The sequence below is a fragment of the Ochlerotatus camptorhynchus genome, unplaced genomic scaffold, assembly GCF_037179485.1.
Source record: "Ochlerotatus camptorhynchus isolate MF236.1 unplaced genomic scaffold, CSIRO-AGI_Acam_v1.1 ptg000624l, whole genome shotgun sequence".
NCBI classification, from domain to species: Eukaryota; Metazoa; Arthropoda; class Insecta; order Diptera; family Culicidae; genus Ochlerotatus; species Ochlerotatus camptorhynchus.
The window spans coordinates 469,290-481,438 of NW_027041103.1; the positions used below are offsets into that span (position 1 = coordinate 469,290).

The 12,149-nt window shown below is 38.1% G+C and overlaps 1 protein-coding gene across 2 annotated transcripts in view; it reads right to left on the reverse strand.

The window, feature by feature from the left end:
• Window positions 1-7,239, reverse strand: part of spoon (spoonbill) — a 32,090-nt gene extending 24,851 nt beyond the window's left edge. For both annotated transcript variants that reach the window (XM_065237478.1, XM_065237476.1), the window contains exon 1: window positions 7,083-7,239. The gene's annotated coding sequence lies outside the window, so the exon portion shown is untranslated. The remainder of the gene's footprint in view (window positions 1-7,082) is intronic.
• Between the last annotated feature and the right edge of the window lie 4,910 nt (window positions 7,240-12,149).

Below are 12,149 nucleotides of genomic sequence, written 5' to 3' on the forward strand. Positions count from 1 at the left end.
CGCAATCTAACACCAGCATCTGATAGAGCAAACTTCCTTTATCGAATGGCACTGTTAGCACAAACGAAGTGACAGACGGAGCGGCTCGAAAACTTTGGTGACTAACCTTCTATTGCAATTTTTCAGTGTACCACATGGCAACACCACTACTACTGGATTGTACCACATGGCAACACTACTATTGGATTGAACTAGCATTTTCACCAAATGTACTAGAATATTTTAGTTCTATCTCTTTCACTCTACTCAAAACTGAAATGCATAAAAAAATGACAAAATGATACGCACTCTTTGCACACTGTCAAAGAATCATTGTACACAAAATCAACTTTGTTCAAATCAAAACAAAAAAAACTAACCCATCTGGTGGATGATGGCACAAGCTTCCAAGAAAATTCTATTACAGTGAACCACATTATTTAAATGGATTTCTTCGCCAGTTAGTCGTCTGTCACTTCGTTTGTGGTAGTAGTGTTGCCATGTGGTACAATCCAGTAGTAGTGGTATTGCCATGTGGTACACTGAAAAATTGTTATATGTTACTACTCTGTAGTCTGAAAAAAGTATTAACATATGATTAAAAGCTGGCTAGACTGAGCAGTTATAACCACAAACGAAGTGACAGACGACTAACTGGCGAAGAAATCCATTAAAATAATGTGGTTCACTGTAATAGAATTTTCTTGGAAGCTTGTGCCATCATCCACCAGATGGGTTAGTTTTTTTGTTTTGATTTGAACAAAGTTGATTTTGTGTACAATGATTCTTTGACAGTGTGCAAAGAGTGCGTATCATTTTGTCATTTTTTTATGCATTTCAGTTTTGAGTAGAGTGAAAGAGATAGAACCAAAACATTCTAGTACATTTGGTGAAAATGCTAGTTCAATCCAATAGTGGTGTTGCCATGTGATACACTGAAAAATTGCAATAAAAGGTTAGTCACCAAAGTTTTCGAGCCGCTCCGTCTGTCACTTCGTTTGTGCTACTACTGCATTGAACTAGCATTTTCACCAAATGTACTAGAATGTTTTCTTTCTATCTCTTTCACTCTACTCAAAACTGAAATGCATAAAAAAAATGACAAAATGATACGCACTCTTTGCACACTGTCAAAGAATCATTGTACACAAAATCAATTTTGAGCAAAACCAAAACAAAAATACTATCCCATCTGGTGGATGATGGCACAAGCTTCTAAGAAAATTCTATTACAGCGAACCACATTATTTTAATTGATTTCTTCGCCAGTTAGTCGTCTGTCACTTCGTTTGTGCTATTATGCTCTACCGTAGTCTCTCTTACACAACACAAACGGTAGAACAACATTCGAGCAAAAAGAAAATTATCAAATAACTAACATATCACATGTGTGATTCCTTTTCCAACACCTCAATCTGGTGTGGTGTTCTGATCAGAAATGTTAACTAGGACATCGTTGCTTGCTATTTTCAGAATTCCAATTGCAGCTCTTATTATGAGAAAAACTAAAATACATACATTCGTGACGGTCTTCGGCAACAGTGTCCTATGACAGAGTCTGTCATATGACATTTTAGTTTAGTACTGTAATTTGATAGTTTGTTATGCAAGCGTCGGAAGCAAAGGCAATTGATTATCATAGAAAATGTGTCGACTACGGTGACCGCTTACAAGACTGATCAAGATAGCCTTCTAACATGATAAAACTACGAAGTGCGAACATAGCATAAGAGGTAAAAAACAGGGCTGGCTGAGAAGATCTCACAAAAAGTAGATTCAATCACAGCGGATTGAAGCAGGTTGCTGCTTGAAGCTGAGTGGTAAAAGTAAAACTTATTATGTGATTTTTTCTTTGTTTTTTTTTCTAGAATTCGAAATGTTTTGAATTAATAACAAATGTTGACATTATATACTTTTGCAGTCCAAAAAGAAAAATTGATGTTTGAATGTCATAGAGATTGCTTAAGTATGATTGTGTCAGTGATTTGTTTCCATCGGGAAAATTTTCCGCTATGAAGTTGTTTTTCCCCGATGAAAAATTTTGCGTATACGTATACGTACGCACAATAAACGTCAGCAATCTCGATATCCAATCTGACATGAGATTTTGACATCGTTGCTTTTTAATTCGGTCTTGGCTCAACTAAAAAGAAGCCCAAGTATGAAAAGCCCTATCAGCGAATTTCGACTAGTGACGTTAGTGACTAAAATAATGAAAATAGTGACTTGAAAACAACAAAAGTGACCACTGGTGAAATTTATTGAACGGAAAGATATGAATGATAGAACCTGCTACTTGATTTTTCGATGTTTGGACAGCTACTAAAACTACCGGGGTTTGAAGATTTGGGTTTAACTAACTTGAAATAAATAAACCCTGTCATCTATCATATTTAACCCTCTTCTTCCCATGGTAGCACAGGTGATCCACACCCGAAAAAAAATTACAGTGAAATTTTTAGTGGAAACAATGCTCTAACATTAATATTTATTGTCGACAATAAAAATGATTGTTAAAATGTTGTACTCATCCGAAAACGGCAAAACTGCTACCTAGCTGTACAATGAATGTACATAATAAAATGTTGTTACAATGATTTTTATCGTATTTTTCATTTATTTTATTGTTAACATGATTCGATCATGAACAATAATGAACAACTCTATTACAATAAAAATTGTTGTTACATTAAATATTGGTGTGTTTTCATTGTGGGTTACCTCACGAACAATAAAAATAAATCTGATTGAAGCATGCAGACTATGAGAGGGTCAGCAACACTGCCAATGTAATCAAGATAGGCGATGCGCGGAGGCGAACCAGCCTAAGGCTGAAAGCCTCCTAAATAAAGCTAAATTAATTAATTAATAGGCGATGCACGTATGGCTCTGGCTTTGACAGTTGCAGCCAGTTTGCGTCCGCTCATTTCTTATCCTAGACTCTCTCTAAAGCTGGGTTAAGATGGTTCAATTCAGCGTTCAACTCACTTGAACTGCGAAATGAACGTCCAGAAATCTGACCGATATCGGACTTGCTCTATTCGTTGTCAAATCAATTGAACGCCTACGACCAGATCGGTTTGAGTTGAATTCAACTCACCTGCAGTCAATAATCATACAATATAATAATAAAAAATTCCACCACTTGAAGATGTCAGGAAGGAACTCTCAGGTGGAAGCATATTTCATGGGCGATTCTCTCCAGTAGAATGCATTAACTTATCAACGACGCTCAACCACCAAGGAGACGTGACCTAGAGAGATCGAGTGCAGGGGAGTTGGCCTCAATTTCTCACAAGTTCCGGATCGAATCTCAATCCATAACCAGTAAAAAAAGGACTCACCCGTAACAGACATACCACCCCCTTCCCTTCCCGGGGCGACGTTTTATTTTTTCGATTTATTTTTAAAGTCGATAAAGTACATCTGTCAAGCCAACACATACACTCTAAAGTACACTGTTATTTTTGTTAATCAATAAATTCGCCAACCAACAGTTAAATAACAATAATATATAATGTTATTGAAAAAAAATATGGGAAAATCACGAAAATTTCATTCGCAACTCGAGTATAGAGTTTACATCCCAGCTCGTGAAGTGGAGATCGAAGGTGTGGTCACCGAAGCGAGTCTGACCCCCGAGATCTTAGAGAAGCAGGCGGTTGGCCGTTTCAAGAACCCTTTGCTTCCCCCGGTGAAGATACTGGATGTCCAAAAACTGGGCTCAGTATATTTCGGCGAGGGTAAAAAGAGTTTTACCTCCACAGACTCGTTTCGTGTGACCTCCCGCATAAACGCGAACCATAAATTAAACTTACCAAAAATGGTTAAAAATTGTTTATAATCCCTGCTAAATTTCAACTGAAATGGTTATGGAACTTTACAAGAACGTTTAATGATAAAGTTTTAACCTTATGTATTATTGTTTTTTGGAAGCGGACCTTACAAATAATTAGTTGTTAAGAACCATTACCATTCAAAATTCTTGTTTTCTCCATATATTTTCGGGAAGAGGACTATACTTACTATACTATACTTGTTTTCTCCATATATTTTCGGGAAGAGGACTATATTAGAACCTTTTAACTTATGGTTTGAGAACATTAATGGCTATGGTTATGGTAGTCAGTAAGGTCCATGAATAGTTTTGTAACATCGATCAACTGTATGAAGAATATTATCGCGAATTGGTTGCCTGTAAATTACTGATTACCAATTCACGATATATTCCACGTAAAGTTGAGCGATAATACAAAACCATTAATGGACCTTACTGACTATGATAACCATAACCATTAATGTTCTCAAACCATAAGTAAAAACGTTCTAATATAGTTCTCTTTTCGAAAATATATGGAGAAAACAAGAATTGAATGGTAATGGTTCTTAACAACCCATTATTTGTGAGGTCCGCTTTCAAAAAACAATAATACATAAGGTTAAAACTTTAACACACAAACGTTCATGTAAAGTTCCATAATCATTTCAGTTGAAGTTTAGGAGGGATTATAAACAATTTATAATTATTGTCGGTAAGGTCAAGTTATGGTTCGCGTTTATGCGGGTAGCATTGGTGCTCAGCAAACGGCGCCGGTGGTGTAGTGGTAAGCGTGATTACCTCTCACCCCAGCAGGCCTGGGTTCAATCCCAGTCGGCGCCGCCGGGATGTTCTGAGGCATAATATCTCTGATCACGCCTTCCTTCGGATGGGAAGTAAAGCCGTTGGTCCCCGGTTCATGAGTTGATGGGTCGATAGGTAGGGTCCAGGTGTGGGAGCTGCCTTCCTGGCACGTCGGTAGCATTGGTGCTCAGCACGGAAAACAAGATCGACGGAAAAAACAAACCAAAGGAAAAAAAAAATTGGTGCTCAGCACGTAAAATCACAGCTCATTTCGCTTCTTGTTTTTGAAAATAAAGCAGTTTGAAAATTTTTCTTAAAATATAAGAGGTTTACAGAAATTGCTCAAACTTCCGATAGCAAAACCGTAGAGTAAAACCTTGAATATTTGATTAATCAGCAGTAAATATTTCAGGAATTTTGATGCATGATTAAATTGAATTTGTTCATTACACCATGTGAGCTATAATTTTTATCATAGTACGAGTTGATTCCATGCTTCCTCGGCTTTATAAAGGGTTACAGAAAAAGCTTCGGAAGCTCCTGCCGGAAAGTGAGATATGTACTAGTTAAAATAGTTCGAAATAATAACAGTTTTTTATTTGAAACTTTATGTACCTACTGCAAATATTTTAAACATTTTTAACTATTATGTACATTTGTACAATTGCGTGGGATTGTTTGAATTTTGAGAAATGTAAAATTCAAAATCTCAAAATTGAGCTGGAATGCAAATTATTAAAACTGTTATGATTTCGAACAATTTTACCTAGTATCTCACTTTCCGGCAGGTTCTTCCAAACATTTGGTATTTTATGATCGTAAAATAGAACATATTAATAGTTCTGTGACTTAAAAGGTTTCAGTTCAATTGATCGTCAAAGTTGACCATTTTGTATGAAAATCGGCATGCGCTGCTGTTATATCGAACAGCACTGAATAACATGATATGATACTGGTGCTCATGTTGAGTAGTGCTATGACGAGGTCGTACTGATTGATAATATGGATATGATCTCTGAAAATATCGATATCATTTTAATTTTCGATTATAGATATCGGGTCATTAAACTTATTTCATTCCCTTCCAACTTCAAAGCAATTAGGCTTCTTACTCTTTTATCTCTATCTCTATCTTACGCACTTCAAATCGGTCAATCACGAGCTGGTTCGCGTTTGACAGAAAAGTGGTTCGTTTTCGCCCCCGTATTGTCTCCTCTTCTCTTAGATTATGACATACAACAAAATTTTGGAAAAATGCGCGAAATTATGACACCTTGCGGTAAATGCTTTGGGTAAAAAATATCATTACTAAATCACATACCTACCTCTAAAAATAATTTCTCGATTGTTCCATCAAATTCCAGGGTTTTGCCCGGTTACTTGAAAATGATACCACAGGATTGTTATGCCGAATGATCTATATGTTATTCTTTATTCTTTTTTGTCTGTACATTTTACGCCAAAAAACTACTTGGTATAAAAAAATTTAAAGGGGATAACCCAATGACCCCATAAACTCCATAACCTATGTAACAACTTACATTTACACTTCCTTCTTGAAATGAAAAGCTTCATGACACCAGACCATCTACATATTTTATATGCTTCACGGTTATCCCGGCGGATAACCACACAACGCAATAGTAGATTACGTTAATAAGTCTGCATTAACAAAAAGTTAAATCAAGAATCTAACTATTAATCTAACGACCACGAAACCCAATCTAAATACATAGTACAAAATCATTAAATTTTCACACCTCTCAATATCGTTAAGCCCACCATCCCCTAAACACGATTATGATGCATCGTGTGGTTTCACTCTACGTTGCGTAGCCATTCGTCGAACGAACAGAATGAGAAACAATTTCTGATCGCAACGTGTCCCTGTTTCGGCCTTTTTCGTTTCAGTTTATTTTTATCACAACGTTTCACGAAAAACTAACCATTTATGTCCGTATCTTAGAAACGTCACTGAAAAATACATTGGGCATAATCTTCGGAGGAAACAATTTGTTTTAAATTAAGTACCTACTTCAGCCAACTTCCACAGGAGGATATATTGCGAATTTTCTGCATGATAGTCGTATCAGAGTGTTTATTATCCACATCGTGCATTTCAGATAAAAAGCAATCCTACAGCTTGATTTTTATTTTATGTGAATCATAATGGTACAATTTTGTTTAGGTATGCACTTTTCTTTAACACTTCTTATCGCGCACTTTTTATCAATAATACTTTATAACCCGTTTCACTTCTGAAATACTCAAATCAAAAATGTCGAAATCTACACAGGAATTTGAACTGTCCAGTTCCTTCGTCAGCACAAAATCTTCCGCACGCACCGACACATAAGAGGCACGTTCATAAGATTGCGGAGAAAAAAAAAAACACTTCGTCTGCGAGTGCCACTCTTTCAGGTTACCAAATCTTCATCACTAAAATTACCGAGAAATAACGCAGTTTCACTCCAATACTTACAATTTCACTTTTCCGGCAATCAAGAGATTACTAGCAATCGAATCCTTGCTAGTTTACCACGATTTTCCACTGGAAATATCCAGAAAAAGCACAAGATTTACTCTACACGTGTCTTTTGTTTTCGAGCAACAAATTCAATATGGCGATCTTCATTCAATTGCCGGCACGGCTCGCACGGAAATAATCGAGGGGTCCAACTAATGTTAAACAAATGAAACCACAACATAACCATAATATTTTTCGGAGAGCCTCCTCGATATGACACGATCAAGAAAAAAGGAATGAAAATCGCTGAAACGTACGGAAATAAAAAACTACCCAACGGTTGAATTCTTTAAACTTATGTTGCGTTCTATTTTACTTAAAATAGAGTAACTTCTCAGTATCGCTCTTTCATGCTAAATGTCAAAAACTGAGTAAAAGTAAATACGAAAAGTGAGTAACTTTTACTCTATTGTTTTAAATTAATAGTTACTCACTTTTGAGTAATCCCACACAAATTTTACTCACCGTGTTTTGTCAGGCTTGCAAACTCTTCACTTTCGCCTCGACTTTTGCCCCGTACGTCCTGTTTACACTGTATTTTGACATGTCTGGATCAACAATAGAAAAGGGCCCATCAGCATTTGCAAACAAACCGTCCCAAAGCCCATTCCTCACAAAGCGAAGGCCACCCACGCAAACCAGCACCATCATCGGATAGGGGATACTTCCACCTACACGATGATGGTGTTAGTTTGTGTGGGCGGCCTTCGATTTGTGAGGAATGGGCTTTGGAACGGTTTGTTTACAAATGCTGATGGGCCCTTTTCTATTGTTGATCCAGATGTGTTCCGTTTATTGTAAGATGAAGTCGACAGTGAGCATGCATAAGGACGTATACGCGATGATCGATTCTCTTCATCGTTTTTCTCTTTGCATTGCTACAGCTAAGCGAAACAATTCTGTAGAATTTGTTCAATGTAGAGTTGTAATAGGTTGTATTGTCTTTCAAAAGCAACAACAAACGCACCGACAAACGTTAAATCTAGCGAGTTATTAAGAAAAGAGAAAATCGATGAAGAGAATCGATCATAGCGTATACGCCCTTATGAATGCTCACTGTCGAAGTTTAGAATCTTTTTTTTTTTTAACTAGTTCGTTTATTTACTAGGCTCAGTCGTGTGTGACACTTTGCGGAGCCAAAATCAGTAATGTTTGATTTACATTTTAAATAGCAGTATTTCTAGGTTAGTATTGGGTACCAATTACTCGTGGCGGGCTCGAGGTTAATGGGTAACAATTTCAATTGGAAGGATCTAGGTAGGAAACTGGTTTCTGAAGCCTCCTTCAGATACTACTCTCGGACGGTTGACCAAATCCTGACTGGGCAGGGGCAAGTAGCACAGGAACAGGAGGATAATAAGACTGGGACACAATGGCGGGAAATTGTTAGGAAAGGAGGGGATAGTCACATCAAACTCTAACATCAGACAAACAAAGGAATTCGTAGATCGCTTGCATGTAGGGAAGATCCCGTGTTCCCAATACATCTCTTACTTCACGGAAGGGTTGTCTACCTCGGGCCACTAGGGTATCCAATAGTCGTGCTCTGGAGGCGTCATTACCCGGGCAATACCAAACTGCGTGATCGATGTCATCATAACCGGTTCTGCACCTACATATATTGCTGTCAACGAGGTTTATTCTATAGAGATGTGCGTCTAGCGAGTAGTGGTTGGACATAAGTCTTGACATCACTCGAATGAATCCCCGACTTACATCCAGACCTTTGAACCACGCTCTCGAAAAAATATTTGGAATAATGGAATGTAACCACCGCCCAAGAGAATTATTTGTCCAATCGTTTTGCCAACTTAAAAGAGAACTCTGACGTACTAATGGGAAAAATTCATCATGTGAAATTCTTCTATCATAAATCTCGCCTTGTTGTGCGCCCACCTTTGCGAGAGAGTCTGCCTTCTCATTGCCTGGGATTGAGCAATGTGAGGGGACCCATACAAAGGTAATCATATATGATCTTTCGACCAGCAAACTCATCTGCTCCCTTACCTTTGAAAGGAAATAAGATGAGTGCCTACCTTGTTTCATCGACCGAATAGCCTCAATCGAACTGAGACTATCCGAGAAGATGAAGTAATGGTCTATGGGCATATCGGAAATCATTCCCAATGCGAAGTTAATTGCTGCTAGCTCAGCAACATAAACGGAACAAGGTTCCTGAAGTTTCCGAAAGGCGGTTGAGTATTCATTGAAGACGCCGAAGCCAGTGGATCCATCAATGCGTGATCCATCAGTGAAAAATCTTCTATTGCAATTGACTTGTTGGTACTTTTCAGCAAAAATACGGGGAATTGAGATAGGTCGAAGTTGATCTGGAACTCCTTGAATAGCCTGTTTCATGGAGAGATCGTAGTCAATGGGGGAACTGTAGTTAGTAAAGCATACACGAGAGGGGGTATAGCAAGGAAGGCTAATATCCGATGACATATAATTAAGATAGATTCGCACGAATCTAGACTGGATGCTCAATTCGAGCATTTCTTCGAAGTTTTCAATCACAAGGTTGTTACTGACACTACATTTAATCAATATTCTTAATGAGAGCTCCCAGAATCGGTTCTGCAGGGGTTTTACGCCCGCTAGGACCTCTAGGCTCATATTGTGTGTTGAATGCATACAGCCAAGGGCAATACGTAAACAACGATATTGAATACGTTCCAATTTGATTAGGTGGCTTTTTCTTGCCGAGTGGAAGCAAAAAGAGCCATACTCAAGAACTGAAAGAATAGTCGTTTTATATAGTTTAATGAGGTCTTCCGGGTGAGCACCCCACCATGTCCCGGAAATTGATCGTAGAAAGTTGATCCTTTGTTGACACTTTTGTTTCAAATACGTAATGTGGGTACCCCAAGTGCATTTTGAATCAAACCAGACTCCAAGGTATTTGAAGGTTAAAGATTGGGTAATGTCTCTGCCCAAAATGTTTAGACGCAGTTGGGCTGGAAACCGCTTCCTTGTAAACACTACCAATTCAGTTTTTTGCGGTGAAAACTCGATCCCTAAATTTCTTGCCCAGAGAGACAGATTATTTAGGGAATTTTGCAATGGTCTTTGCAAGATTTCTGCACGTGGACCTCTCATGGAAACCACGGCATCATCTGCAAGCTGTCTAAGCGTGCATTGATTATCTAAGCAGTTATCAATATCTTTGACATAGAAATTATAAAGTAAGGGACTTAAACATGAACCTTGGGGTAAGCCCATGTAGCTAATTCTAGAAGTTGTCAGTTGACCTAGATTGAAGGTCATTTGTTTTTCTGACAGCAAATTATACAAAAAATTATTCAAAATACCGGGTAATCCACTACTGTGCAAATTGTCTGACAGTATGTCTATGGAAACCGAATCAAATGCGCCCTTAATATCCAAAAAGACTGAAGCCAATTGCTCCTTGTGCGCAAAGGCCAGTTGAATATCAGATGAAAGCATCGCTAGACAATCGTTTGTTCCTTTACTCTTCCTGAAACCAAATTGCGTATTTGAAAGTAGATTGTTTGATTCAACCCAATGGTCAAGTCTTAATAGGATCATTTTTTCTAATAATTTCCTCAGGCATGATAACATAGAGATCGGACGGTAAGAATTGTGATCAGACGCTGGTTTCCCAGGCTTTTGAATAGCTATTACTTTAACCTGTCTCCATGCTGGTGGAACTATATTGAATTCCATAAATGAATTATATAGGTTAAGTAATCGTCTTTTAGCGATATCGGGGAGGTTTTTTAGAAGGTCAAATTTGATCATATCGCTTCCCGGAGCAGAGTTATTTGATGAAAGAAGTGCCATTGAAAATTCCAGCATTGTAAATGGTTCATCCAGAGAACCGTTAATTCGGGCTGTATCCCGTAAAGTTGGTTGTGCTGGAACAGAATCTGGACAAACCTTTTTAGCGAAGTCGAATATCCATTGGGAGGAGTATTCTTCACTCTCATTGGAAGATGAGCGGTTTCGCATATAGCGAGCCTTTTTCCAAAGCGTTGTCATCGAGGTTTCTCTAGAAAGTCCCTCGATAAAAGTACGCCAGTAATTTCGTTTCTTTGCTTTTAGTAAGTTTTTAAGCTTTTTTTCAAGCTTTAGATACTTTTCAAAAAGCTCAGATCTTTCATGTCTACGATAATCTTTAAAGGCATCGGATTTCTCAAGATACAACTTTGTGCATTCGTCATCCCATCCAGGGGTGGCGGGTCTTCTTTTGAGCGATGCACTTGGAACACGTCGTTTCTGAGCTTCTAATGCGCTTTTGTAGATTAGCTCGGTAAAGAAACGATACTCTTCCAGTGGTGGTAGAGGATCGGTAGAATCAATACCAAGAGTTACCGCCGATACAAATTTTTGCCAATCAATGTTCCTCGTGAGGTCAAAAGGAACTTGAATTGACTGATCTGTTTTTAGACGACCACTTTTGATTGAAATAATAATTGGCAAGTGATCACTACCATGGGGATCATTGATAACCTTCCACAGACAATCTAATGATAGTGAGTTAGAGCACAAAGAAATGTCAAGACGGCTCTCTCGAGCAGGAGGGTTTGCTATACGTGTTGCTTCACCAGTGTTCAAGATAGTCAAGTTGAAATCGTCGCACAAATCATAGAAAATACCCGCTCTATTGTCATCGTATGATTCGCCCCAACCAGTACCGTGTGAGTTCATATCGCCCAGTATTAGAACTGGAGATGGAAGGATATTAACTGAACTCCAAAGCTGACGGCGGTTTATGGAAGTCCTTGGAGGGACATATACAGAAGCTATGCAAAGATCTTTGTTCTTCACATTTATTTGGCAAGCGACAATTTCAATGCCTGAAATTATTGGGATTGAGATTTTATAGAAGGGGTAGCACTTTTTGATCCCCAAAAGTACGCCACCATATGAATCATCTCGGTCCAGGCGGATAATGTTAAAATCGTAGAAGTTTAGTTCATCTTCAGAAGAAAGCCAAGTTTCACAGAGTGCAAATATATCACAATCAGAATTGTGAATCAAATACTTGAACGAGTCTAA